Below are 27,390 nucleotides of genomic sequence, written 5' to 3' on the forward strand. Positions count from 1 at the left end.
CTTTTTCCTCTTTCTTCTTCTTTCGAAAGAACTCCCTCTTCCCCGTCCACACATGCCTTTTCCCAAAAGAGCTGTTTCAGAAAACGGCTTCTTCCTTGTAGAAAGAGGTTTACCAATGTTGCAAAAACCCCTCTGTTCTTTCAATTTTCTTTGGGAAGAAGGTGATTGCAGTTGGACATAATTGAAGTTTTTTCTGGACAAACGGCCATTTTTCTGAAAAAATCTCTTTAGTGTAGACATACCCAAAAGTTCTAAACAGCTCCCTACTCTGAGCTGTCCTTGGTTCTGTCAGCCAGCTCTGAGTTTCTCCCTTCTGGGTCTGGGCTGCAACTGAATTACCTCTACTCCTGCAGCTTCTTCTATAGTCCCTCTTGGCCCCTGGTTGGCTGGTTTCTTCCTAGCTACTCTAGCTTCCTGGAACTTCTCTATGGCCCTTTTGGCTTTAGGGCTCCATTACACCATCCTTCCCATATAATCACACAGGATAACTTGCACTTTAAGACCCTTATATCGTAACAAGCCTTGTGGATTTGCTTAACTTTGAGGCATTTGAGTAGTGAGATCAGTGGGAGAAGCTTACATTTTAGCATGTGTGCAAGTGCTGGCAGGATAAAAGCCTAAATGATCAGTCATTAATTCATTGTAGTTTACGTTATCACTCAATTGTATGCATAGATTTTATGTTTATTTTAGAACTGCACCAGAGCCTTTACATTATTGCCTCCACTAATGGTCATAAGCTCTGCCTGACAGCATTACATCTTAGTCACATCCTGCTCAATAATGTACTTTACAGCCAAGAAAAATACAAACCCAAGTACTGAATCAGAAGCTAGTCTGTATGGCAGATTACACCTTAATTTTAACAAAAACAAGGAGTCCAGTGGCACTTTAAAGACTAACATTTATTATGGCATGGGGGCATAAGCTTTGATGAGCTACAACTCATTTCCTCAGATACTAAGGAGGGACGGGGGGGGGGGGAAGCTTAATTTTAGATACATTTATCAGAACATTTGACTACGTAAACAGAAATCCCTAAGAATGAGTAACAGTATTTGTTAGTGACGGATTGAAGTTTCCTTTGCTTAATAATTATTTGGCTGCTGTATGTTTATCCATGCAGCCTTCTAGCGATCACCAGGAAAAGGTGTACTAACAGAAAACCATCTTTTCAATTATCATTTAATAAAGGGCATTGGCAAATTCTTTCAACTCCAGACCTGTTTATTCTTCCACTGAAGTCAATGTGCATTTTTCCTCTAACTTCTCTGGGATAAAGATTCAGCCAACAGTAAACTTAGAGTTGAAGGAGATGAATTTTGTCCCATCCCCAAACAAGCTACTTCAGAAATAGCACAGATTGGTAATTATTATGGTGAAAGCTAGAAGTGTAGTATTAAGTCTTGTAGGGTGCATTTACACTGCACTGTTATTTTGAGATAACTAGCATTATTTCGAAATACCAATGTGAGCATCTACACAGCCATTCCATTATTCTGAAATAATTTCAAAATAACAGATGGTTTATGCCGAAACCTGTAAACCTCATTCTACGTGGAATAACGCCTATTCCAAAAAAGCTATTTCGAAATAAGGTGTGTGAATATGCTCCATTGCTGCTATTTTGAAATAGCCCTTCACCAGGGCCATTCTAAGTTATTCCTCTCCAGTTCCTCCTGGGGCTCTAAATTTAGATAGAAGTCTACATTAGGGAAGCCTGCATCGGACTAATTTCCAGGCTTCCCTGCAGTGTAGACACGCTATTTCAAAATAAGCTATTTCAGAATAACTATTCCAGAATATCTTATTTCAAAATAAGAGTGCAATGTAGACGTACCTATAGGCTCTATCATGTCTAACCTATATAAATAGAAGCCATTGTTTCCATAGGAAACATAATCAAGTGGCTGTATTAATTCTTGGGATGATATTGGATTTTTAAAAATGGGTAGAACTCATCATTGACACTGTCCACTGATGTCAGTGAAGTGATTCCACAGAATGTCACCCGGAACATTCATTTTCAAAATAAATTATATGCATGCATAGCTCATTACGAAAACCTAAGCAGGCTGCATCTTTCACATACACATCAGGCAATATCTGCAACATTCAAGAAAGTGCTTTACAAAAGAAAGCTGTGAACAAATACTAAATCTGTTCAGACTGCATTATTATTAATCTAGCCCTGTACAGTGCACATGTGTTCACATATGCTTGCTTGTCTCAGGATCTGGGGAAAGTCAGGTAAATAAGATTCAGGGAGACTGAAATGAGGAAGAAATGAATTGATTTCAGCCTCAAAGGATGTTAGCCAAAGTACATCCGGGTTTGACCTTAAAAAGACATGGGCCACTAAGCAATGAAAGCAACAACAAAATCTAGAGCATACTTCCTGTTCCTTTTACGCACTCAGCACAACCTATTCTAAGTACAGAGATCTTATCTCTAATAAACATATGTGGATGTTGTTGTCAATAAGGGACGAGTCATGCTAGATGCCTGTCTTTTAGTCTCCTCTTGGAACACTGGAAGGGCAGAATGGCGGCGCTTAGAGAAGTTGCCAAAACAGATAAATAGGAACTGTCCTCTCTTCTCACTTTTCATGGAAACCTAGCATGATTTCCTTTTCTACTATAGAATTTTAACAAGGGGTTCTTGCAATCACTTGTGGATTTATCTAGTTACGATTGACAAGGAAACAAGTGCCAACTCCACTAGAACCAATTGGAGTTCTGATATTAACTTCACCAGGACTAGGATATGATTACAGGCCCAATGTACAGTCCATTCCAATCAGTGAAAAGACTCCCATTGAATTCAGTGAGCTATGTATCGTGTCTATAGTCGGTAATTCTTACAGTCTGCAGTGAACTGTACTACTCCTGAGAATATTCTTTGTATCATTTTCCTAGAACACAGAAATTTAGGAGAATGCCGTAAGTGCTTTAAGCTACATAAATCCCCTTGTGTCTGCCTGATCCAGATTTCAGCCTGACTACCTTTTTTCCCAAACCAGCTGACAAAGGGGGTGCTGTGGTCATTATGAATACGGCCGACTATAACCAGGAGGCAACCAGACAACTCTCGAATACCACATTTTACAAACCTCTCCCCTCTGATCCCACCTTGGAATACCAAAAGAAACTACACTGTCTCCTTAAAAGCCTCCCCACAGCTACTCGGGAACAAATCCACACAGAAACACCTTCTGATCCCCGACCAGGATTGTTCTATCTGCTTCCCAAGATCCATAAACCTGGGCACCCCGGACGTCCCATCATCTCTGGTATTGGCACGCTCACTACTGGTCTATCCAGCTATGTAGACTCTCTTCTCAAACCCTTCGCAACCAACACCCCCAGCTATCTCTGAGACACTACTGACTTCCTAAGGAAACTACAAAACATCGATAACCTCCCCAATAACACCATCCTTGCCACCATGGATGTAGAAGCTCTATATACCAACATCCCACATGAAGACGGATTACAAGCAATTAGAAACACTATCCCAGAGGACACTACTGCCAACCTGATAGCAGACCTATGTAACTTTGTTCTCACCCACAATTATTTCCAGTTTGAGAACAACTTATACCTCCAGATCAGCGGCACAGCCATGGGTACACGCATAGCCCCACAGTATGCTAACATCTTTATGGCTGACCTGGAACAACGTTTCCTCAATTCCCGTCCCCTTCCATCCCTTCTCTACCTACGGTACATCGATGACATCTTTATGATCTGGACGCATGGTCAAGAAACACTAGAGATATTCCACAGAGATTTCAACAACCTACACCCCACCATCAACCTCAGCCTGGACCATTCTACACGAGAGATCCACTTCCTGGACACCACAGTACAAATCAACAATGGAAAATTAGACACCACTCTCTACAGAAAACCCACCGACTCATACAGTTACCTACATGCTTCCAGCTCCCATCCAAAACACACCACACGATCCATCGTCTATAGCCAAGCCCTTCGATACAACCGCATCTGCTCTAATCCCACTGACAGAGACCAGAAGCTTCAGGATCTCTACCAAGCATTTATAAACCTCAACTACCCACCCAGAGAAATAAAAAAGCAAATTGAAAGAGCCAGACAAATACCTAGAAACCATCTACTTCAAGACAGACCCAAGAAAACCAACAATAGAACACCACTTGTCATCACCTACAACCCTCAACTTAAACCCGTCCAACACATTATCAATAAACTACAGCCTATACTGGAACAGGATACCATACTCCAAGAGGCTCTGGGAGACAGACCCATAGTCTCCTATAGACAACCACCTAACCTCAAGATGATTCTTACCAACAACCACAGGACATACCACACTAATACCAACCCTGGTACCTTCCCTTGCAACAAACCCCGTTGCCAGCTTTGTCCACATATTCATTCTGCTGATACCATTATTGGACCTAACCAAGTGAGTTATAAGATCAAGAACACATATTCCTGCGCATCCAGAAATATAATTTATGCTATCATGTGCCGAAAGTGTCCGTCTGCTATGTACATTGGACAAACATCTCAGACACTTCGCCAAAGGATTAATGCCCACAAAACAGATATCAGACAAGATCACAAAGAAAAAACAGTTTCTTGCCATTTTAACCAGAAAGGACACTCTCTCAATGACTTAACCACCTGCATTCTGCTACAAAGACCTTTTACATCTGCACTTGAAAGGAAATCCTCTGAACTGTCATTCATGTTAAAATTCGACACTCTCCGAGAAGGAATGAACAAACACTCAAACTATCTTACCCATTACCAAGATAGCTTCCCCAATTATCACCTCTAATACCATTAGCTCACAAACATCCCACTCTCCCCACCTCTAATATCATCAATTCACAGACACTTACCTTCCTTCCTTCCCCCCCCCCCCCGCATCCCCCTCCTGTTCTGAAATGTGATTTGTCCTTTTCATATGTGTTCATTTTTTTAATTGTATCCTTTGGTATATATGGTTGTGACTATTTTCTTCCACTGTTTGATCTGAGGAAGTGGGTCTGGCCCACGAAAGCTCATCATCTAATAAACCATCTTGTTAGTCTTTAACGTGCTACATTGTCCTGCATTTTTTTCCCTAATGTTACTTTTTAAAGACACTGATTGCAACCAGAGAGGTTCAATCTGATTGCTAATGGTCTTTCTGCAGATGATTTTATTATTCATCACACGGAGGCATCCAGAGGCCCGAGTCAGGATGGATCGTCTAATTTGCCAGGTGCTCTACAAACACAGAGGTAAACATTAACCTGCCCCAGAAAAATTACAGCCTAAGAAATTGGGAAATCTTATTGGTTTAAAGGGCCTGTCCTAGAGCAACCTCACCAAGGTCACCCCTCCTGGCTGGCTGTGAAATGACAGCCATGCCTCAGTTTCCCCTTTAGGGTAAACCAAGGGTTCCAGTTCAAGCTCTCCTTTCTAAACACTGCCCATTCTCAGGGCCACTTTATTATCAAACCTAAGTCCCAAAACGTAAGTTTGTGTGCCACCCACAGCAAGTAGTCCCTGAAATCATATGTGCTCTTGGCCATGGATAGATGGCACATTCTAGCACCTTCCACCATGCCTGGATTTTCTGTCCTTGACTCTGGCATAATTCACACCCTGCCAGGTGGAATTCCACCCCAAACGTCCCACCAGTGACTCCAAAGAAATCACCCTCACTCAGGAAGCATTGCTCACTCCTGCAGCCCTCTCCGGGCTCCTCTGGGTCCACCTGCCCAACCCAGAAGGCATCAGTGGGTAAGCTCCTTCACCATCTCCCTGCTATCAGCCTTCCCCAGCCCCTGGCCTCAACTCAGAGCAAACCAGAAGCCGGCAACTCCTACTGCTGCCCCTCTGGCATCCCTCTTCTCCTGCCTGGCTCCTACTGCCTCCCCAGCTATCTCCTCACCAGATCTATTGCAGTAGGTTGCCACTACCATCCCTTCTGGAGACCTTCTCCCTTCTGGCCCACCTCCCTCTTCCTAAGGAGCCAGCAGAGAAAGCCTCATCTCTTCTCTTGAGCCATTTCTTGACCGACACTCCGGCCTGATTCATTTAGGCTTCCCCCTTCATTTCATTGTCTTTCTCTTACTAGGTTTCCCACCTTTTAGACCCACGTGTCCTCTTTTAAGCCCAACTGGAGTGAGCTGATGAGACACAGGTGCACTGGACCTACTCCCTCTTAAAGAGCCAGTGCCATCCTTTACCAGGCCCAGGTTAGAGTAATGTAAAGGCTGCTATAATTTGCACTAAGAGTCAGTTCAGGCCCTAGCCAGCCCCAGAACTGGTGAGTAGCTTGGAGCCACTTTTAGTGCCTCAGCTTCTGCTCTAACAAGGCTTGGGTTTGTGCTTTCAGTGAATAATTTATCTAGTAAATGTTTCCTCTAAGCCTCTGTGTAATTATTTGTAAATAATTGTTTTCTTTCGGCTTCACTTTGAAGTATGTGGTTGCAGCTTTAAAGTCAGGAGAACTGACAGCAGGTTATTCACTCACAGGACTACTCCACCTTTTCTTTGGTGTATGCCCATGGGTGGGCTTTTTCAAATGATTCCTGTTCAGGCAGTGGGAGCATGCGCCTGTCAGCCACCTAAAAATGACTCTGCCCCATTTATACGGTCAGCAGGTACAGGGGCAATTTTGTACTGCCTGTCCATTTTCACTATTCAGAAAGCTAGCATGCAGTCTGTTTCTTCAGGCGCCTTCTTTGAATGGGTGTTGACGAAGAGTGAGGACTTGGTGTCACAGCAGAGACTGCAAACTGAAATAAGAGGACAATTGCTGTGTCTACATGATTGTGCAGCAAAGTCGTCCCTCTTACCCATTCTAAATAGACAACAGGAGAATAAAGACCGGCTCTGAGAAATGCAGAGAAATTAGCAGGATTACAGAGACATCTCTGCATGTTGAACCAGCAGGGGAGTAAGAAAATCAAAATAAAAGAAAAGGTGATGCTTTTTAAAGTACAGTGTTGGAGTAGGTCCTTGCTGGAGCCAATTTGCACTTGTCTGTCAGTATAAATCAGCTGCAAAACCAGTTTAACCAGCTCCATGCTGTTTCCTTGATGTAAAGGAGTCCCAAGTTATTATATAACCTGCATAACAATTTTCCCACCTCCCTCATACTGATGCCCAGTGTACGGGATTTACTGGGGGAAAATAGACATATCTAAGGAGTGTGTACATTCAACCAGCTTGACTTCAATGTGTCTACCAGTGTATGTAAAGTGAAGCAGAGCCTTACATATTTTGATGGCCTGGGACTCTAATTCCAAACATTAGTATACATAATGGAGTGTAAAGACATCTGTTTTCAGATGAGAAAATCACCATCACTGGAGTTGAATGCAAGGCTAACTGGTCTAACAGGCCTGAAAGCTGATGATCATGAAGTGTAGGGTCCCAACACAGAGCAAGTATTTATTCCTGCACTAAGGATACTCCCCACTGTCCCTGTTGTGTGGATCAACGCAGGGGGTGTGTCTAGACTACATGGCTCCGTCGACGGAGCCATCTAAAGTAGTTTACTCAACATAGTCAATGAAGCGGGGATTTAAATAATCCCCGCTTCATTAAAATAAAAATGGCCACCGCGCTGTGCCGACAATCAGCTGATCCGGCACAGCGCGGCAGTCTAGACACAGCGTGGTCAACAAGGGAAGCCTTTGTCGACTGCTCCGGAATGCCTCGCTTTAAATCCCCACTTCATTGACTATGTCGAGTTAACTACTTTAGATGGCTCTGTCGACAGAGCCATGTAGTCTAGACACACCCAGGGGTTCAGTCTTAAGGGCTGCCAATCTAGCCCCTTTTTTTGAAGCTGAACTCAGTCTCTTTGTGGGAAAAAGAGTGTGCCCCAGCCTCCTGTCAGCAGAGCTGGGTGAAGTATGTTCCCCAGGAAATGAACCTGGCATATGGTAATTGTTGCCTAATCAGTGAAAAATGAAATTGTCCCCTCTTGCAATTTTGTTTCCAACATAGGTAGGTGTTGGGGCTGGAAATTCACCAATAAATGAGATTTAAACAGTGTTGGTGAAGGAAATCAGTCTGGGAGAAGCAGTAGAAAGAAGCAATGGCTACAAGATCAAGCAGAAATTATACAAGAGGAAAAAAGTCAAATTAAATTGGAGTCTCTTGGAGAAGGTAAGGTAATTATCTGGGCAAAGAAAAGAGAGCATATCTATTAAACAGACATTAAGGGGGATTTAGAATATTATATGTGGGTCTGGCAATTTTCTTTCTTTAAAGGAAAAATACTTAAGTTAACTACAGATTTACAGGGGCAGAGTGAAAATCAACAGTCAGAGCTTGCATGCGGCATGTAACTCCCACGGTACCTGGGTAAGTTGTATCAGCTGCAATATTGAATCAGCATTTAGACTTCTGATGGGGAACACCTTGGACTTTCAACTTTTGGGAAGGGTTAAGAATATTTGTATTGTGAAAGGTATGGCCTAATGACTTTAAAGCATTGTCTCCTGATGTTGATAAAGACCCAATAATTCTTAAATGAGGATTCCCCTCTCACCAGCACAGAAGATGGATTATCACTACAAATTTACCTCTCTTCACTTATTGGTTAGTCTGAACAACCTGCTGAAGATGCCAAGAATTTGGGGACCTGCTTCCTCAAGCAAAGATGCACATGGTTCACTGACTATACACCAGGGGCCCACTCTTGCCCCCATTGAAAGCAATGGGAAGTCATACTTTTGACTTCTGTAATCAGTCAGCCACAGATTAGGGCTCAGAACTACCAAGCAAACTATAAAGGGCTTCTGTTTTTATGATCAGAACCTACACATAGGCCTAATATTTGGGCAACTAATGATTTGATTGTGTGCACATGCAAAATTGTGAGGGGAAAATTAGAGGCTGGGTAGGGGATATATTGGCCCATAGGCTTCTACTTTGGGAGGGAGGAAAGGGGGGGGTTAATGCAGTAGTGATGCCTACACATGGAATATGTGACAAGAAATCCCCGAGAGGCATTTGCTGGCAGTGACTGAAAAACACCAACAAACCAAACACTTGTTTTCAAGGAAGCTGACCCTGTGGGAAATTAAGAGGGAGAAAACTGTCTGTGTGAAGTTAACATTCCCTATCAGCTGCCATTTTAATGACATTTGCCAAAGGGAGAGGAGATGTTTTTAAGGGGGAGTACATCTTGAGGTTAGCTCATGGGGTACATAAGAATTTGAGTCAGACAATGTTATAGTTGGGAGAGAAACCAACTGGCTCTTAGCATTGGCATCCCTGGGAAATGTCAGAAAAATAATCAAATTGTTGAGTGCAATCTAACAATAGGCAAATGAATAAAAGTTATTTGCTGTCTGCAAAAATTAGGCAGCTCATAAGGATAACAGACAGATCAAAATAATGGCCCATCTATTGGAACAACTAATTAGCATAATTATGGATTAACAATAGCCCTGTTCACTTTAGGTCAGGTGCTTTAGTAGAAGAAAATCTGATAATATTTAGGTTATAATGGGGAGCGTACACTTAATAATAGAAAGTCAGGGAAGGAAGTTAGTTAAGGAAGAGCGGCTACCATTTTTGTTCTCACAAGTTACATACTTAAGATTTGTTCTTTCCCATGATTGCTTGGGCAGAAACTATCTCATTGTACCGGCCCAGTTGATCTCACTGGTGCCTATGCTAATGTAGGGTTCTGTCCATGGAGATGCAGTTGCAGGATTTGTTTAGCTGTACTGTGGATTTAAAAGCTTCAGAGAGGTAGCCGAGTTAGTCTGTAACTGGAAAAACTTAAACAACAAATAGTCTAGTAGCACCTTAAAAACTAACAAAACGTGTAGATGGTATCATGAGCCTTCAAGTGTACAACCCATTTCCCACGAAAGCTTGTGATACCATCTACATGTTTTGTTAGTCTTTAAGGCTGTGTCTAAACTACATGGCTCCATCAATGGAGCCATGTAGATGAGGGTTGTAGGCAAAGGGAAATGAAGCCGTGATTTAAATAATCGCGGCTTCATTTAAATTTACATGGCTGCCGTGCTGAGCCGACAAACAGCTAATCAGCTGTTTGTTGGTTCAGCGCGCTAGTCTGGATGCTCCCGCGCCGACCTGAAAGCCCTTTATCGACATCCCCGTTGTGCCTCAGGATGAGGTTTACCGGGGATGTCGATAAAAGGCTTTCATTTCGACAGGGGAGCGTCCAGACTAGCGCGCTGAGCCGACAAACAGCTGATCAGCTGTTTGTTGGCTCAGCGCGGTAGCCATGTAAATTTACATGAAGCTGCGATTATTTAAATCGCGGCTTCATTTCTCTTTGCCAAAAAAACAAATCTACATGGCTCCGTCGACGGAGCCATGTAGTTTAGACGTACCCTAAGATGTTACTAGACTATTCATTGTTTAAGCTTTTCCAGTTACAGACTACCCCTCTGAAGCTTTTAAATCCACAGTACAGCTAAACAAATCCTTAAAAAAACAACAAAGTAAGTCCATCCATTGTTATAAATGTTATACTTGCCTGTTAAGAAGCTAAACATTCTATTGACAATCACACAAGTTTGGATTATGCAGAGGGAACAGAAATTGCCATTATAAAAGTGTAACTTACTTTTGGAACCGTTTTCTCCTCATGTTCAACACCCTCCGGGAAGTTTCAAGAGGACATTATTATGTATTTTTGTTATTAAAAAGTAAAACCCTCATCAAATGGAAATTAGATATTTTGTACTGTGCTAAATTACAGGATTAATATCAGGAACAGTACCTGGAGCACTGGGAATGGTTGAATTTCATCTCTTTATAGCTCTTTTGGTTAATTATTCTCATAGATTTAAAGTTACCAGACACAAACTTTTCTCTCAGCACAGAAGTTTTGGTGCAGAAACAGTGTACCTGGCCTTGGTGCAGAAGCTCTTCAGGGTTGGGGAATTCTTCTATGGATACTCCCATCTTCCTCTCCCAACCCTTGCAAACACACACAGGGGGCCTCTACACTGCACCCGTAGGTCGAAATAAGATACACAATTTGAGCTACGCAAGTTGCATATCTTATTTCGATCTAATTTCAAAATAGCTTATTTCAAAAATAAAGCACTATTCCAAAACTTCCCTTCACTGCTGTGGAACAAAGGTTACAGGGATGCCGGAATAGCACATCTGTTATTTCAAAATCTTTTTAGAAATAACAGGTACATTTAAAGATGTGGAATAGCTATTTCGGGATACTTCTGGTATCCTGAAATAGCAACACTGTCTAGCCATACAGAGGGCAGACAGTTGCATTTCTTGTGATCTACCAAATTCCAGCCTTGCTTCTCGATGGCATGACTTGGAGCATTAGCCACGTGTTTGCCTACGCTGCAAAACAAAACCGCTCCCCTTCTCCCAGGGCAGTGAGTCTCAGAGCCACGATTTGTAGATTTAGGTTGATACAATGGCATCAAAAGCAATAGTGTAGACAATTCCATTCAGTCTCTCAGATACCTCCCCTTGCTAGTGAGAGGAGATGGGGTGCTGTTCCGCTGGTATATCCTGGAGCTCTGTATGCTAACAGCTACTTTGCATCCCAACCTGTACTGTACCACTAATCCTTATTCCGCACTCTGTCTGAGTTCTCAAACTGAAGAAGAAAGGCCAGTGTGACTGGTTAGGGTATAATAATTCCCACAATTTTGTGGTGATGCCACCATATTGCCAGTGATGCAGGCCTGTGAATTAACAGACTGGTTATATGTGCTGCCATTGCAGAAAAAGGATGGGAAGTGTATGTCTATGGCTACGTCTGTACTGCACTTTCTTGTGCAAGAAAATATGCAAATGAGGTGAAGCGGTGAATATCGCTGTGCCTCATTTGCATACTTAATGAACCACTATTTTGCCCAAGGGGCTTTTGCACAAAAAAGAGCCATTTACACAGCTCTTTTTTGCGCAAAATCCCCTCTTGTGCAAGAGCCGTTCTGCCAGAAAAAAAGCGGCAGAATGGCTCTTGTGCAAGAGAGTTGTGTTGTGCAAAAAGGAGCCATATAGATGGCTCCTCTTTGCACAAAAGGCCCTTGTACAAAAGTGGCAGCTCATTCGGTATGCAAATGAGGCACGGCAATATTCACCGCTTTGCCTCATTTGCATATTTTCTTGCACAAGAGAGTGCAGTACAGACATAGCCTGAATGTATATTTTATCGATAGATCAATAGATAAAATATAGAAGGAATTAGTTTTGTTATTAACTCCAATAGGAGCAGGAGAGAGCTCCAGACACAAATGCCATGTGGCAGCCTCATTGTATAAAATAATTAAGCATTAACTTGAACATGATTTCAAAAAGGGGATTAGATCTGCTGGGACTACTCTGATCCTTGCTGGGTAAATTCACACACTGCAATCTGGATGGAAAACCAGAGGATCCTTAGCAGAGTGTCACAACAGGCAAGTGATAATGCAAACACATAAATAAATAAAATAATGGCACATCTGATTGTGCTAAAATAGGGTCTCTGGAAAGTCACCAGCTAACCTTGTCTGTCCTTCAGAGAACTACTTAAACTGCACCAAAGGGAAATAAGTTTTTATGGAACTGCAGTCTGTTGATATTTCTTTTACTCCACTCTTAAGCAGTGTGAAGCCTTAATAAAACTTTGAAAGGGCAAAGTCATTAAGTAGCAAGTGTCCCTTCATTTTCAGACATTGCCAACAATCCTTTATTCTTTGGATGATGTTTTATTTGAGGATATTCTCTGAGCCCTACTTATAACTACTCTCAGCGATTGTAGGCTGCATGGACAGCCCTCCTGTCAGTGTTTGCAGGAGGCCACACCTCCTTGTTGTTGCAATACCTGTAAAAGGGGAGCTCAAATGGGGCAAGAGGGCAGAATTAGCTTCTCCTAGTGCTCGTGTTCTCTGGACAGGCAGAACAGTATGGCCTTCCATGATTCCCAGGCCCTGTCAGAACAGGGTAGCAAAGCAATGAGTGGGCTCTGGCCTGTGATCAAGGCAGAATAGCTAAGAAGTCTGGGAGCCCCAATATGGCATGAGAACCAATAAAATCTAAGGGGCTCAGGGAAGGGCACGCACCATTAAGAGTCAATGGAGCTCAGGTATGATTGCCTGAGGAGTGCAGGCCTGCTGGCCTGAGGGAGAATACTGCCACCCCAGGTGTGGAGTGGTAGGGGAATGCGAGCCCACCAACCTTCCCTGCATCCCAGCCCAGGGCCTTATCGGGGCAAGTGGTCTGCCACGGGGTCAGTGGAGACTAGGAATGTAAGGATATGTCTAGACTACATGTCTCCATCGACGGAGCCATGTAAACTAGTTTACCTGGCATAGGCAAAGAAGCAGGGATTTAAATAATCCCCGCTTCATTAAAATAAACATTGCCGCCGCGCTGTACCAATGATCAGCTGATCCAACACAGTGCGGTAGTCTAGACGCGGATTGGTCAGCTGGAGAAACCTTTGCTGACCAATCCTGTAAGCCTCGTTTTACAAAGCATAAGAGATCGGTCAGCAAAGGCTTCCTCAGCCGACCAATCTGCATCTAGACTACTGCACTGTGCCGAATCAGCTGATCGTCGGCACAGCCCGGCGGCCATGTTTATTTTAATGAAGCGGGGATTATTTAAATCCCAGCTTCTTTGCCTGTGCCTGGTAAACTAGTTTACATGGCTCCGTCAACAGAGCCATGTAGTCTAGACATACCCAAATAGTGTAGTCAATTAACTGATAAGCAAAAGCTTATAGTTTAATGCTATAGACTACAAGCATTTCCTTCACCCTCCTTTGCCGGTATATTTTTAGCAGGCTGGCCAGCAGCATGATTAAGTCCTGGCTCGTGCCAAGTCTGGGACCTACCCCTGCTGCAGCTCTGCATTTAAAGCATATTAAGTGCGTGGCGGGCATACAGCCCAGCTCAGTTCCAGCTCGCATGGGGTCTGTGAGCTCAGCTCTGCCCCACCCCCGGGTGCAGGGTGACAGGCAGTCAGTCTGTGAGGGGAGCTGGTTTTTAAATTGGCTCCCCTTGCGGACCAGCTCCCACCTGGCACTCCACGCTGCTGCCTCTGATATAGAGGCAGCAGCACAGAGTGGCAGGGGGCTCCTCAGGAGTGAGGATGGAAGGCACTGGCTGCCAGCCTCATCCCCGGGGACTATAGAATAGTCGACTAACCGATAAAAAGTTATGAGGTTAACCGACTATTCAATTAACTGATATTTAACATCCTTAGTGGAGACCCATCCGCAACACGTTGACCTTGTATCTAGCCAGCTTCCAACCAGACAGTTGCTGGGCTTCTTCCTCCTCTTCCCCACGGGTGTACCTGTGTCAGTCATCTTGGGAAGCTCTAGCCAGTGTGCAAGGGGCAGCCGCAGCAGCTTCTCAGTGTTTCTGTCAGCTGGCAGCCCAGGGAGATCCAGTCAGTCCTCAGGTGGCTGCCCTGGCAACTCCTCAGCATCTTGACTGGCCAATAGTACTGTGAGCTCTGTCCATCCCATCCTCAGGAGGCAGCCTCAGTGGTCTCATGGCTGGACCCAGGAACAGGCAGGTCACGTCCATCTCCTGGGGTGACTCCAACCCAACTGAGGGTCAGGGACCACTTTTTGTACTTCCCCTTCCTGTACTGCCCTTCCACTTCTGATGGCTTCCCTGGGTCAGCCCACTGGGAGCATGTTGTGGTCCCCTCCCAGTCACTCAGAGGAAGGCCATGCCTCCTCATTACAGAGATGAACAAATTGAAATAGTTGTTTTCAAAATGTTCACTCCATTTCTAATGGCATTGTTTACTGGTCATTTTCTCTTCCATGTATTCATTAGACTGACTCAAATATCAATATTGCTTTGAGCAAGGCTCCCTAATGGAAGGGGCCATATAAAGAATAGGAATTTTGCATCCCCAAGGTTAAAAAATACTATAACTTGAAAAACTCAAGAGTCTAATAGAAGGGACTTAAACTCTGTCTCTGCTCTAACATGTAAAAAGAATGCTACTCGTGGGAATAATGGTTTGTAGGATCAGGCCTTTATATACCAGACACGTGTCCAATTGTACAAACAATCCCCCATTGATCAGTGCTTAGAAAAAAAGAGACTAAGGGATTGGATCCTATTACCCTGAAGCTGGATCAGACAAAAGATAATCGATTTCACTGGGAGCAGGATTGGGCCCAGAGAATGGCAGAAATAAAGAGACAAAGTAGTGGAGCAACTGATCATACTTTATTGATGTGTAAAAGATTAATTTGCTATATGATGAAATCTCTATACATCCACATAACGCAGTCCAATAAAAACAAATGAAATTGTATCCATATTAATGGCCATTTTTCAAAGGCTTTTCACAAAGCTCACAACTACAGCTATGGAAATAAATCCAACTAAATATTAACTCTGTTCTTATTGTTTACAAAAACCAAGAAAAAATATAATCAAAATGTGAATGAACTCTGTAGCAAGTACCTGAAACCCAGTCAACTTTGCTCGCTCCTCTCAGACTAAAGAAGCTTTCATTTTCTCCTTTAGGTTTTACGAGCCTTAAAACATTAATTATGAGACTCTAAGCCAGTGGCAGCTCCAAATGAAAGGGGAAAATCTCTCATGATTGGAAGACATTTCAACACTGAAATTTCAGTCAGCTCCTCACATAAAGGGCATGTCTACATTAGGAAATTATTTGGAAATATCATCTCCCAAAATAACTACTTCAATATAGCGTGTCCACACTAGGGGGAAGCCTCAAAATTAATCCAAGGTAGGCTCCCTTAATGTGGAGCCTCAAATTAAAGCCCCAGGAAGGACTGGGAAGTAATTACTTTGATTGACTCTGGTGAGTAGTTATTTTGAAATAGCAGCAGTGGAGCATCCACAGTACTGTTATTTCAAAATGACTATTTCAAAATAAGTGTTATTCCTCATGGAAAGAAGGAATTATTATTTCGAAATAACCAGCCTGTTATTTGGAAATAATGGGCTTGGTAGAGTGAATGCTTTGCTTGTTATTTTGAAATAGTGTAGATCAGGGCCAACAGATATTGAACCAAGCTGTTTCTTTGTTTTGAGCTGCCAAATGAGTCAACGATGAATGGAGAAGCTTGCAATGCAGCAAAAGGAAATATTCTTACCTATTATATACTAATATAAGAAATTACATAAAAAATCTGCATATAAAGACGCAGTATGGTTGACAGAATTGAGGTGGTTCTTGCAACCTTAATTCAGCCTCCTTGAGCACATGTATTTTCACATTCTTGCCAGGCATCACATAGGAAGTCTGAGACAGACCTTAGCTCTCTCTTGGTCCCAATCCAGTGCACAAACCATAAGAGAATACCTTGTCTTTTTACAACTGTGTGCCTTAGTCTTTGTCCAACCTATGGACTGAATGAAGCAAGGGTCCTATAACAAAAATAATACATGACTGTGTAATTAAAAGATGTATTATAAGTCATACATGCAATGAAAATGAATTAAAGTGGCAACCTTAATTCTGGCATGATCTAATAGTTGAGTTCTTGATTTTGCTGCTTGATGTTCTTTTAACTTGTTTTTTTGTATTGTAATTTCCTACGGTTTTTTTTAACGCGAAAAACCCTCTCACCAAAATTTGACTCCTGATCACATTCTATAGTGATCATTTGAATGGATCCATCAGCAGTGCTGGAATGCAGGAGTGAAATCCTATTCCTGTTAAACTCAAAGGCAAAACTCCCATTTATTTTAATAAGGTCAGGAATTCAAATCCTCAGCACAGTCCTCTACCACATGTGCCATAGAAGCAATTTGGTAGCAATAAAAAACTGTTATTCTCTGTCTGGACAAATCGCTAGATGGTGACGTACCACACATTTTACCAGTGGCTTATACAACTATTTTCTAGCCATCAGAAGAATATTAGGAATGATGAACCCTACGTTATATTCCTGATTCTGAGAAGGAGCCCGGTGCAGTGGCTACAAACAGGATAGGCAACTTCATAGGTCTGGCACTTTTGTTCTATAAGGTGGTGTTGCTAAAATGGTTGATATTAAAAAGTTAAGTTTCTTTTCTGATCTCTGTCAAAGTGGACTTGTGCAACCTATCAATTCCCTTATATGTAAAACTGAATGATGCTTGCATCCATCTTAAGTACTTATATGGCTCCATTGCCCTTGTATTTGAGTGCCTCACAATCTTTTTGTTGTACCCAGTTTGGTTGTAGCTTTGTTGGTCCCAGGAGATTAAAGAGACAAGGTGTGTGAGATAATATCTATTATTGGACCATCTTCTAGTCATCAGAATCAAGCTTTTGAGTTTACACAGAGCTGACCTAAAGAAGAGTTATGTGTAAGTTTGAAAGTTTGTCAGAAGTTGGTCCAGTAACAGATATTACCTCATTGTATCTCACTGTCTTTAATGTATTCCTCCCCAGTCTCAGTGCAACATTTTCTTTACAGAGCTAGCTTTGGGTATGTCTCTACTAGCTCATTAGTTCGAGCTAGCTAGGCAAATGAGGGCAACCGGAGTTGCAAATGAAGCCCGGGTTTTAAATATCCCAGGCTTCATTTGCATCTTCCCGGGCACTGCCATTTTTAAATCCCTCTTAGTCCAACTCTGTGCCCACGGCTACACGCGGCACGGAGTAGGTAGTTCGAATTAGGATCTCTAATTCGAACTACCGGTACTCCTCGTGGAACTGAGCTAGTGTAGACATACCCACTATCCTATCATACTGAAAGCCAGGTACTAACCTTGAATTTAGTAAAGCAGCTCACTTCCTGGCAAATAACTTATAAGGAAAAAAATCTGAAACAAAGTGGAAGGTGGGTTTTTTCCATCTAAGTTCATAAATGAGCTAATAAAGAAAAAGTGTTTCCATTTAATTCATACTATATTACAAAAGATATATAACATTTCACTAGGGAACTGGATTGTGTTAATAGACTGCCTTTAAAAATAGCCCAGGAGGAAATAAAAATGGTCTCAAAATAGAACTTGAAAACCTTAATGTAATGTTAAAAAACATTATAGTCCACTAGACTTCCGAAATACCAGTGAGCCTTGGGCATATTGCCAAGTTGACTCACTTTTGTCAACTCTGTTAACTTTTATGCCAGTGGCACAGTTTTAGCCAAGAAATACGAAATTTCCAGAAGAGGCTATAGTTCCTTTTTAAAAATATGTATTAATTAATTGGAAGTGTCTCACAGCTTTTCTTGTTTCACGTAACAATTACCGGACCCTAGAATCACATTTTACTTCATCCATTTTTGGATGAAATGTTTGACTAATATGAGCAAAAGAGTAGTTTCACCATTCATAATCTGAGAGAGAGAGAGAGAGTGTGAACTTGACCTTCATATGCAAATTTGACACTTTCCCTAGGCTTGAACAAAGACTTAAACTGGATGGCCCATTATAAAACCAGCTTTACTTACATTCAACACCTCCATTCACATCAAAAGCTAAGTATGGGACACTTCCAGCCCACTCAATTAACCTCATTAGCACTGTCACTACAAATGACTGGTAATTTATCCCCTCTCCCTTCTTTTTCTGTTCTAAATTGTGAGGATTCCCCCTTTTTTCTCCATGCAAGGTCATCGGAAGAAGTAGGTTTTTCCAATAAACCTTATGCAACCAACACTCCCAGCTTTCTCTGAGATACTACTGTCTTCCTGAGAAAACTACAAAACATCGATAACCTTCCTGATAACACCATCCTTGCCCCTCTGTACACCAATATCCCACATGAAGATGGACTACAAGCAATTAGAAACACTATCCCAGAGGATACTACAGCCAATCTGGTAGCAGACCTATGTAACTTTATTCTCACCCACAATTATTTCCAATTTGGGGACAACTCATACCTCCAGATCAGCGGCACAGCCATGGGTACCTGCAGTATGCTAACATCTTTATTGCTGACTTAGAACAACGTTTCCTCAGATCCTGTCCCCTTTTACCTCTCCTTTACTTACTCTACATTGATGACATCTTTATGATCTGGACCCTTGGCCAAGAAACACTGGACGCATTCCACAGAGACTTTAACAACCTACATCCCACCATCAATCTCAGCCTGGACCATACTACACGAGAGATCCATTTCCTGGACACCACAGTACAAATTACTAATGGTAAATTAAATACCGCTCTCTACAGAAACCCCCCCTGACTCCTACAGTTACCTACATGCCTCCAGCTCCCATCCAGGACACACCATACAATCCATCGTCTATAGCCAAGCCTTTAGGTACAACCGCATCTGTTCTAATCCCACTGACAGAGACCAGAAACTTCAGGATCTCTACCAAGTATTTGTAAATCTCAATTACCCACCGGGGGAAATAAAAAAACAAATTGAAAGAGCCAGATGAATACCCAGAAACCATCTACTTCAAGACAGGCCCAAGTAAACCAACAATAGAACACCACTTGTCATCACCTTTAGGCCCAAACTTAAACCCATCCAATGCATTATCAATAACCTACAACCAATACTGGAACAGGATACTACACTCCGAGAGGCTCTGGGGGACAGACTCAGTCACCTATAGACAACCACCTAACCTCAGGATGATTCTTACCAACAACCACAGGATATACCACACCAATACCAACCCTGGAACTTTCCCTTGCAACAAATCCCGTTGCCAACTTTGTCCACATATTTACTCTGGTGACACCATCACTGGACCTAACCATGTCAGTAACAAAATCAAGAAAACATATTCCTGTTCATCCAGAAATATAATTTATGCTATCATGTGCCAACAGTGTCCTTTTGGTATGTATATTGGACAAACTTCTCAGACGCTTCGCCAAAGAATTAAAGTCCATAAATCAGACATCAGACATCTTCACAAAGATAAACCAGTTTCTTTTCATTTCAACCAACCTGGGCATAGTCTTAACGACATTACTACATGTATCTTACTTCCAAGAGACTTTAACACCAGACTACAAAGGGAAACCTCAGAACTGTCATTCATGCTTAAATTTGACACTTTACAAATGGGCCTTAACAAAGATGCTAATTACCTTTCTCGTTACAAAGATAGCATCCCCAATTATCACCCCTAGTAACATTATCTCACAGAAAATAAGAAGGCCCAGTAAATGAAAACAAGAAAAGCACAGATAAAAAGCAGTGTCACATAGACATGATCGTTTAGTGATTATTATAATAATGCGATTTTAAAAATTAGTATTTATGCACCAGTCTACAGTAGGACAAATACCCTGATCTTAGTCACAGTCCATAGATGTTCATTGTGGTTCAGATCATTCACTCATTACAAGCAAAGCTTCACTGAGAGCTTTGAATGCTCAAAAACTTCAGAATTAGAGCTCACACATACAAGAGGAATTGTATGTCAGAATAGGAAAGATTGATATTGAGTATAACCACAGTCATCATTGGAAAACAAGGTATTTCATCTAGTGTGAGAATAGAAACCAATTGAAAAAATGTCTCAGATCTGGGCTGGAGATTAGAAAATACTGTTATTATACAAGGAGCTGTCTCTGATAGTAATTAAGCTAAATTTAGACCTAGGTGTCATTTTTCCTAAGTAATGCATACATATTGTGTCAAGGCTTCTCCTTTTTCTTGCTGGGAACAGCATTTTCCCTTCTGGCAGGCAGGGCCTGGAGTAAATCAGTCCCAGTCAAAAAACTGAAATGCTTACAAGCTGCATGGAAACTTTTTTCAAAATACTGTAAGAGAGACTCAAATTAAATGTATACCCCTGTCAGGGGTTCTGTCTGGGGTCCACACCCCAGTGCCCCCTGACTGTCCTCATCTAGCCCCTCGCAGGGCAAGTTATAGTCTGGATGGGATGCTCATCATAGGCATTTGGGATTATCTCCGCGGCCCCGCTTACCTAAGCCAGGCTGTGACCTGCCTCCAAGCCCGGGCCTTGCCTCCGGCCCCTCGTCAGGGTAGCCTTAGCTGGCCTTCTCCCAGCCCTTGCTGGCTATCCCCAGCGGAGTTCCCTCCTGGGAGCTCCTGCTTCCTCCACAGCCCCTCACTAGCCTGCCTGCCTGCCTGCCTGCCTGCCTGCCTGCCTGCCTGCCTGCCTCCCTCTCTCTCTCTCTCCCCTCCTGAGCAACCTGGTCTTCTCTATATATACGTGCCAGCTGTGCTCGTCCTCGCCCTAATGGGTTCAGCTGGCTTCTACCAGCCACTCTTGCAGTCCGGGATCTTTGCCAGCTGGGCTCTCTCTAGTCCTAACTAGCTCCCGCTGGTCTCCTTTCTGCTAGCCCTGGCTCCAGGCCGGAGTCCTGGTGTTAAAGGGCCAGTGCAGGGCAGGCGCCCTGTCACAACCCCAAATTAAAACACATAGCAAGAGGACCAAAAATAGTGCTATCAGAGCTAAACAAAGTAAAATAAGTGGTTAGCTGTGAAAAGGGCATGCTTTAAAATTTTAAAGTTGAATCTTAACAATGAAAACAGAAAGGAGCATAGACTCCAGCAGGTCAAGTATTAATATACAATTAGGCAGGCCATGAATGAATTTGAAAACCAGCTAACAAAAACAACACAAAACATTAAATACATCTGCAGCAGAAAGCATGCCAATCAATGGGACTGCTGAATGACTGAACTGCTAAAAGAGTACTCAATGAAGATAAAACCATTGCAGAAAAGCTAAATGAGTTGGGGTTTAAGGGGTGAGGCATTGGAGTTTTTTGCACATCAGTATTCACTGGAGAGGATAGGAAGGAGATTCCTTCATGTGAGCCATTTCTTTTTAGGGGATGAATCTGACGAACGCTCTCAGATCAAAGCATCAGTAGGTGAGATTTTGAAACAAATTAAAAAATTAAATAGTACTAAGTCACTAGAACCAGAGAGAATCATTTGAAGGCACTCTACTAAGAAATTGCATAGCGTGGTATGTAACCAAACACTTAAATCAGCTTCTATAGCAGATACAGGAGGAAAGTTAATGTGGCAACAATTTTTAAAAAAGGCTCCTGCGGCAATCTTGAAAATTACAAGATGTTAAGTCTAACTTTGGTAGCAGGAAAATTGGCTGAAACTATAGTAAAGGACACAATTATCAGACACACAGATGAACACAATTTGTTGGGGAAGAGTCAACATGGCTTTTGTAAACGGAAATCATACCTCATCAATCTATTGGATTTCTTCAAGGGGTCATCAAACAGAGACAAGGGTGATCCAATGGATACAGTGTACTTGGACTTTCAGAAAACTTTTGACATGGTTCATTACCAAAGGCTTGTAAGCAGTCATGGGATAAGAGGCACGATCCTCTCATGGATCAGTAACTCATTAGGGCAGGCAACAAAAAGCAGGAATAATTGATCAGTTTTCAGAATGGAGAAAGGGAAACGGGCGTGTCCTCCCCGGGACAAATTCATAAATTATAGAAAAGAAAAATGGCAAGATTTGCAGATGATACAAAATTAATAAGCAAAACAATTAAGTCCAAAGCAGACTATGAAGAATTACAAAGGAATCTCACAAAATTGGATAACTGGGAAAAAATGGCAGATGAAATTCAAAATGTTGATAAATGCAAAGTAATGCACATTGGAAAACAAAATACCAACTATAAATACAAAATGAGGGATCGAAATTAGTTGCTGCCACTCAAGAAAGAGAATGTGGATTATTCTCTGAAAATGTCTGCTCAGTGTGCAGAAGCAAACAGACAAACAAAATGCGAAGAATGTTAGCAAACATTAGGAAAGGGATAGATAATAAGAAAGAAAATATCATAATGGCACTAAATACATCCATGGCACACTCACACCTTGAATTCTGGAAGTCTCATCTCAAAAATGATATTAGAGAATTGGAAAAGGTACCAAAAAATAATCAAACTGATTAACCAAGCTGATTAACAGCTTCTATATGAGAAAAAAATTAAAAAGACTTAGTCTTTTCAACTTGGGAAAGAGATTACTGGTGTTATGATCAAGGTCTACGAAATCAAAAATGCTGTGCACAAAGTGAATAAAGAAGTGTTATTTGCACATGGCACAAGAACCAGATGGTCACCAAATGAAATTAATAGGCAGGAGATTTCAAACAAACATAAGGAAGTACTTCTTCACATAATGCACAGTCAGCCTGTGAAACTCCTTGCCAGGGCATGTTGTGAAGACAAAAACTATAACAGGGTTCAAAAAAGATTGGTTAAATAAATTCATGGACAGTAGGACAATAAGGGTACATCTACCCTGCGGGCTAAGGTCAAGTTAAGATACACAACTGAAGCTATGTTATTTGCGTAGCTGAAGTCGCAGTACCTTAACTCGACTTTTAGTGCTGTCTGCACAGCAGGAGGTTGAAGGAAGAACACTCTTCCTTCGACTTCCCTTACTCCTCGTGAAATGAGGGTTACAGAAGTTGAAGTAAGAAGCCCATTATTGTGAAATAACAGGCTTGCTGTGTAGATGGGCACTCTGTTATTCTGAAATAACGTATTTGTACAAAGTTCCTCCTAGATGCCCGGCGATCACCCCGATATCGTTTGTTGGGTGCCGGGTTTTATGGGTCTTTATCCCCAGACACGTTATACCAACCCGTCCTACTCCCCACCGTTCGAGCTGCCATGTTCCAATAGGCCTGGCAGGCAATCTGGCGCCCTCTAAACCATCACCCATGTAGGGTTTACGAATCACTCCCAGTGAAGGGGTAAGTGGGCTCGGGCCCACCCTCACTCCCCCCTGCCTTAGGGCCCTGGGCTGGGCTCGATTTACCCCTGCTCAGTGGATGGGGCTGTAACCCATAAACCCACCTGCTCACAGGTTCCACAGCCCTGCTCTGGGCCACTTCTTTCCCCATCACTGGAGCTAGACCCCACTCAACAGGGGGTAGGACTCACCACTCTCCTCAGCCCTGTCCGGTTCCTGGCCGGCCTCCTGCGTCCCGTCCTTCTGGCCACGCCTCCCTCTGTCCCCCTTCTTCTTGCCCCCTACTCCCTTTTGAACTCCCTGCCGAGGAGTCCGGGGACGTCATCTCCCACTGCACCTTCAGGTGCTCCTTTTGACATCCTTGCCATGGCGCGGCCGGTGACGTCATCACCCCGCGTCTCCGGCCACTCCTCTCCTGCGCCCCTTGCGCTGCAGATGCTCTCCCCCCTGTTCCACCCTGACCCTGCCGGCCTCCCTGCTTTGCCGGTGCTCTCTGGACCCGCCGCTTGTTCTCCGCGGCGTGGTCCAAGACTTTCCTCAGTGCGGGGCGCTCTCGCCCCGTCACAGTATTATTTTCAAATAAGTGTGCAATGTAGACATAGCCTAAGAGACTATTAATCAAGACACACTGGGATGCAGTCCCATATTAAGGTGTCCTCAAGCTCTCATGGCCAGAAGCTGGGAGTGGATGACAAGGGATGGATCATTCCATGGATTGCCTGTTCTGTTCATTCCTTCCACGCCATCTGACAAAGGCCACTGTTGGAATACAGTATATGTGGCTATATGGACCGTTGGTCTGTCTCAGTATGGCTGTTTTTATATTCTCAGAGTTTTTATTCCTCACTTGGGTTTTTATTCTTCCACGTTTGCAAGGCAGGTCTCATGGTAGGCCCAAGGAATCGTTTTCAGCCACACAAAAAGAAACAAGTTCATTACACAGGAAAGGGAATACCTTTTCCTGCCCCTCCGTGAGGGAATGCCTCGTTATGCTGGTCTCTGGGTGCCAATCCATCTCCAAAGTGTTCATTAGCATCAGGGGAACCGACAGCCTTTGCAGGCCTCTGGGCATGGTGGGGGGAGCCCTGGCTCCATACTCCTTGAAGGGGCAGGGCCTCAGGTTGAAAGAGAGGGGTGAGGGGCAGCCAGCCCTCCATGCTGCCTGGAGCATGAAGCACCCCTCCACCTCCCTCAGTGCATCCGGAGCACAGTATGCCCCCCCCCCCAGACCTCAGAGCTTCACGGAGCACGTGGTGTAGCCCTCTGGTGGCACTTTAAAGGGCCCAGGGCTCCAGCTGCTGCTACTGCCACAATGACAACTGGAAGTCCAGGCCCCTTTGAATTACTGGGCCTTTAGGCAATTGCCCCTTTTCCCCTCTTCCCCCCTCCCTACATTGTTCCTAGGCCTAATTACCATGGTTACTCCCTCTGTCGGGAAGACATCAGCCTTCCAACCAGGAGAAGTCTTTTTTTTATCCTGTCACTAGTCCTGCTGTAGCTTTTCTCTATCACCAGAAAAGAGGTTTTTAAAAGGTAACAGGCAGCCCGTAATTGGAATGTGATGTCCCTTACTGACCTGAAGCAATTTCTTTCAGCTCATCAGGAAAATGGTCTTTGCCATTGGGGCCGATATACATGCCTTCCACCACTCTCGTACATCTGTCCAGTCTGACTGTTACACTACATTATGTTTTTTAATAGCTGATAAAAACACATAGGCACACTACTGATGCATGTTTTACAGCAGGCACTTAACTCTTTGAACCTGTCAAAGCATAATCATTTTGACAGAGTGGTTAGGAAGACAAAGTGCATAAAATGTAGCTAATGATTTTAATTACAAGTTTGGTTCATGTGTTTTTATTCGGGACTTCTATTTTTGTAATTGTTTCTGACTATTATATAAATAAAATGCCATGCATCAGCCCCTAGAGTTTACTAGTTGGAAGTAATTTTGCCACCTTTCAAGGCACAATAAAGAGAATGGGCACTTCAAGGCATGAAAGCCTCAATTAAGCCTGGCATAAAAAAAACCCCAAACAGTGACTCTGTAGTGTACAGGATAAGCAAGAGTAAATTCCAAGAAGGGGAAACAAAAGGCTAGGTTTAAAAAATAAGCAAGAAACACCAACAGAAGATGTTAAATTCTCCTCCAACACACTGCTCCCCAACCCAAGGCCACAATGCTGCAAATTCTGAGGTTATATCAATAGTGAATATAGCCAAACAATCAAAAACCATCTCAAGTAGGAAAGGGAAAATCTAACAAGCTTTGGCAATATAGAGCAATTCCAAACTGTACACTGGGACTTCCATTTTAACTTTGGGGAATTTGTTCATCCTGATATAGAGATAGTGACTATAGCAGGGTGAATTTTCAATGCAAACCATTCTCTCCTCCCAAATTGGTCAGAAATTGCCACCCAACAAACAGACAAACAAACAAAAGTGTCCACGACTTTAGTGCGGAATGGATGTATACCAGGACAACTTATAGCGGGGACGCCGTGTATAGCTATAGACAGACACTGTCTGTTTAGACGCTTTGCATCTGTAAGGGTACGTCTAGACTACCGGGTTTTGTCGACAGAAGTTTTGTCGACAGTATCTGTCGACAAAACTTCTGTCAACAAAGAGCGTCCAGACACATTGAGTTCCATCGACAAAGCAAGCTGCTTTGTCGACAGAACCCTGTAGTCTAGACGCAACCCTACAGGCAATAACACCTTCTGTTGACAGAACTCTGTCGACAGAAGGTGTTATGCCTCGTAAAATGAGGTATACCAGCGTCAACAAAACTGCTGAGTTCTGTCGACGTTATGTCGACAGAACTCAGCGGTAGTGTAGATGCTGGTATAGTTTTGTCGACAAAAGTCCACTTTTGTCGACAAAACTCAGTAGTCTAGACACACCCTAAGTTACAAGTAAGCACATATAACTATTATTACCTCTAATTTCTAACAATACATGTTTGCATTTCAAAGTTCTAGCCTAACTAGCACTGAATGGCCATAATTATCATTTACATACTTTTCTCAAATGCCTCTGCAGGTTGACTCAGAGTCATTTGGCCTGGGATTGTTTAACCCTTTCTGGCCATGAGTCCTATTTGGCACAAAATTTGTTGCAACTATAACACAGCGGCATCAACAAGGGGTTTTATGGTCATATTATAATCAGATAATGCCATAGATAGACATTGATCTTTATCATCGTATCACCTTTTAATTCTGAGATCAATGGATCTTCCAGTCTTACCCATCCCCTTTCAAAATGTGCAGAATGTGCATGAATACAGTCCCCCTGTTCAAACACACACACAAACTAATAGACAAACATAGCAAAAGGGTTAAACTACACCCTCCAATTCACTTCTCCATCCATCTCCTCTCAGAATCCAAGGGCCTTTTTGACTCAAACTGCAGACCTACGTTTTAGATTGGGATTCTCATCTGATGAAGTGGGTTTTGCCCAAGAAAGCTCATATTTTTGTTAGTCTCGAGGGCTACATCTATATTGGCAAGATTTTGCGCAAATACTCTTTAACGCAAGAGTTTTTGCGTTCGAGTATTTGCGCAAGAGAGCGTCTACACTGGCATGTGCTTTTGCGTAAGAGATGTGCTTTTGCGCAAAAGCATCCATGCCATTGTAGATGCTCTCTTGCGCAAGAAAGCTCCGATGGCCATTTTAAACATCGGGCTTTCTTGCGCAAGAAATTCATGTCTACCGTGGCCTCTTGCACAAGA

General features: G+C 42.9%; 1 protein-coding gene across 1 annotated transcript in view; it reads right to left on the reverse strand.

Moving 5' to 3' along the window:
* TRPC7 (transient receptor potential cation channel subfamily C member 7) overlaps positions 1-20,992 on the reverse strand; it is a 233,805-nt gene extending 212,813 nt beyond the window's left edge. Inside the window, exon 1 of the mRNA XM_075900443.1 lies at positions 20,857-20,992. The gene's annotated coding sequence lies outside the window, so the exon portion shown is untranslated. The remainder of the gene's footprint in view (positions 1-20,856) is intronic.
* Between the last annotated feature and the right edge of the window lie 6,398 nt (positions 20,993-27,390).

This window comes from Pelodiscus sinensis, chromosome 17, assembly GCF_049634645.1.
Source record: "Pelodiscus sinensis isolate JC-2024 chromosome 17, ASM4963464v1, whole genome shotgun sequence".
Taxonomy (NCBI): domain Eukaryota; kingdom Metazoa; phylum Chordata; order Testudines; family Trionychidae; genus Pelodiscus; species Pelodiscus sinensis.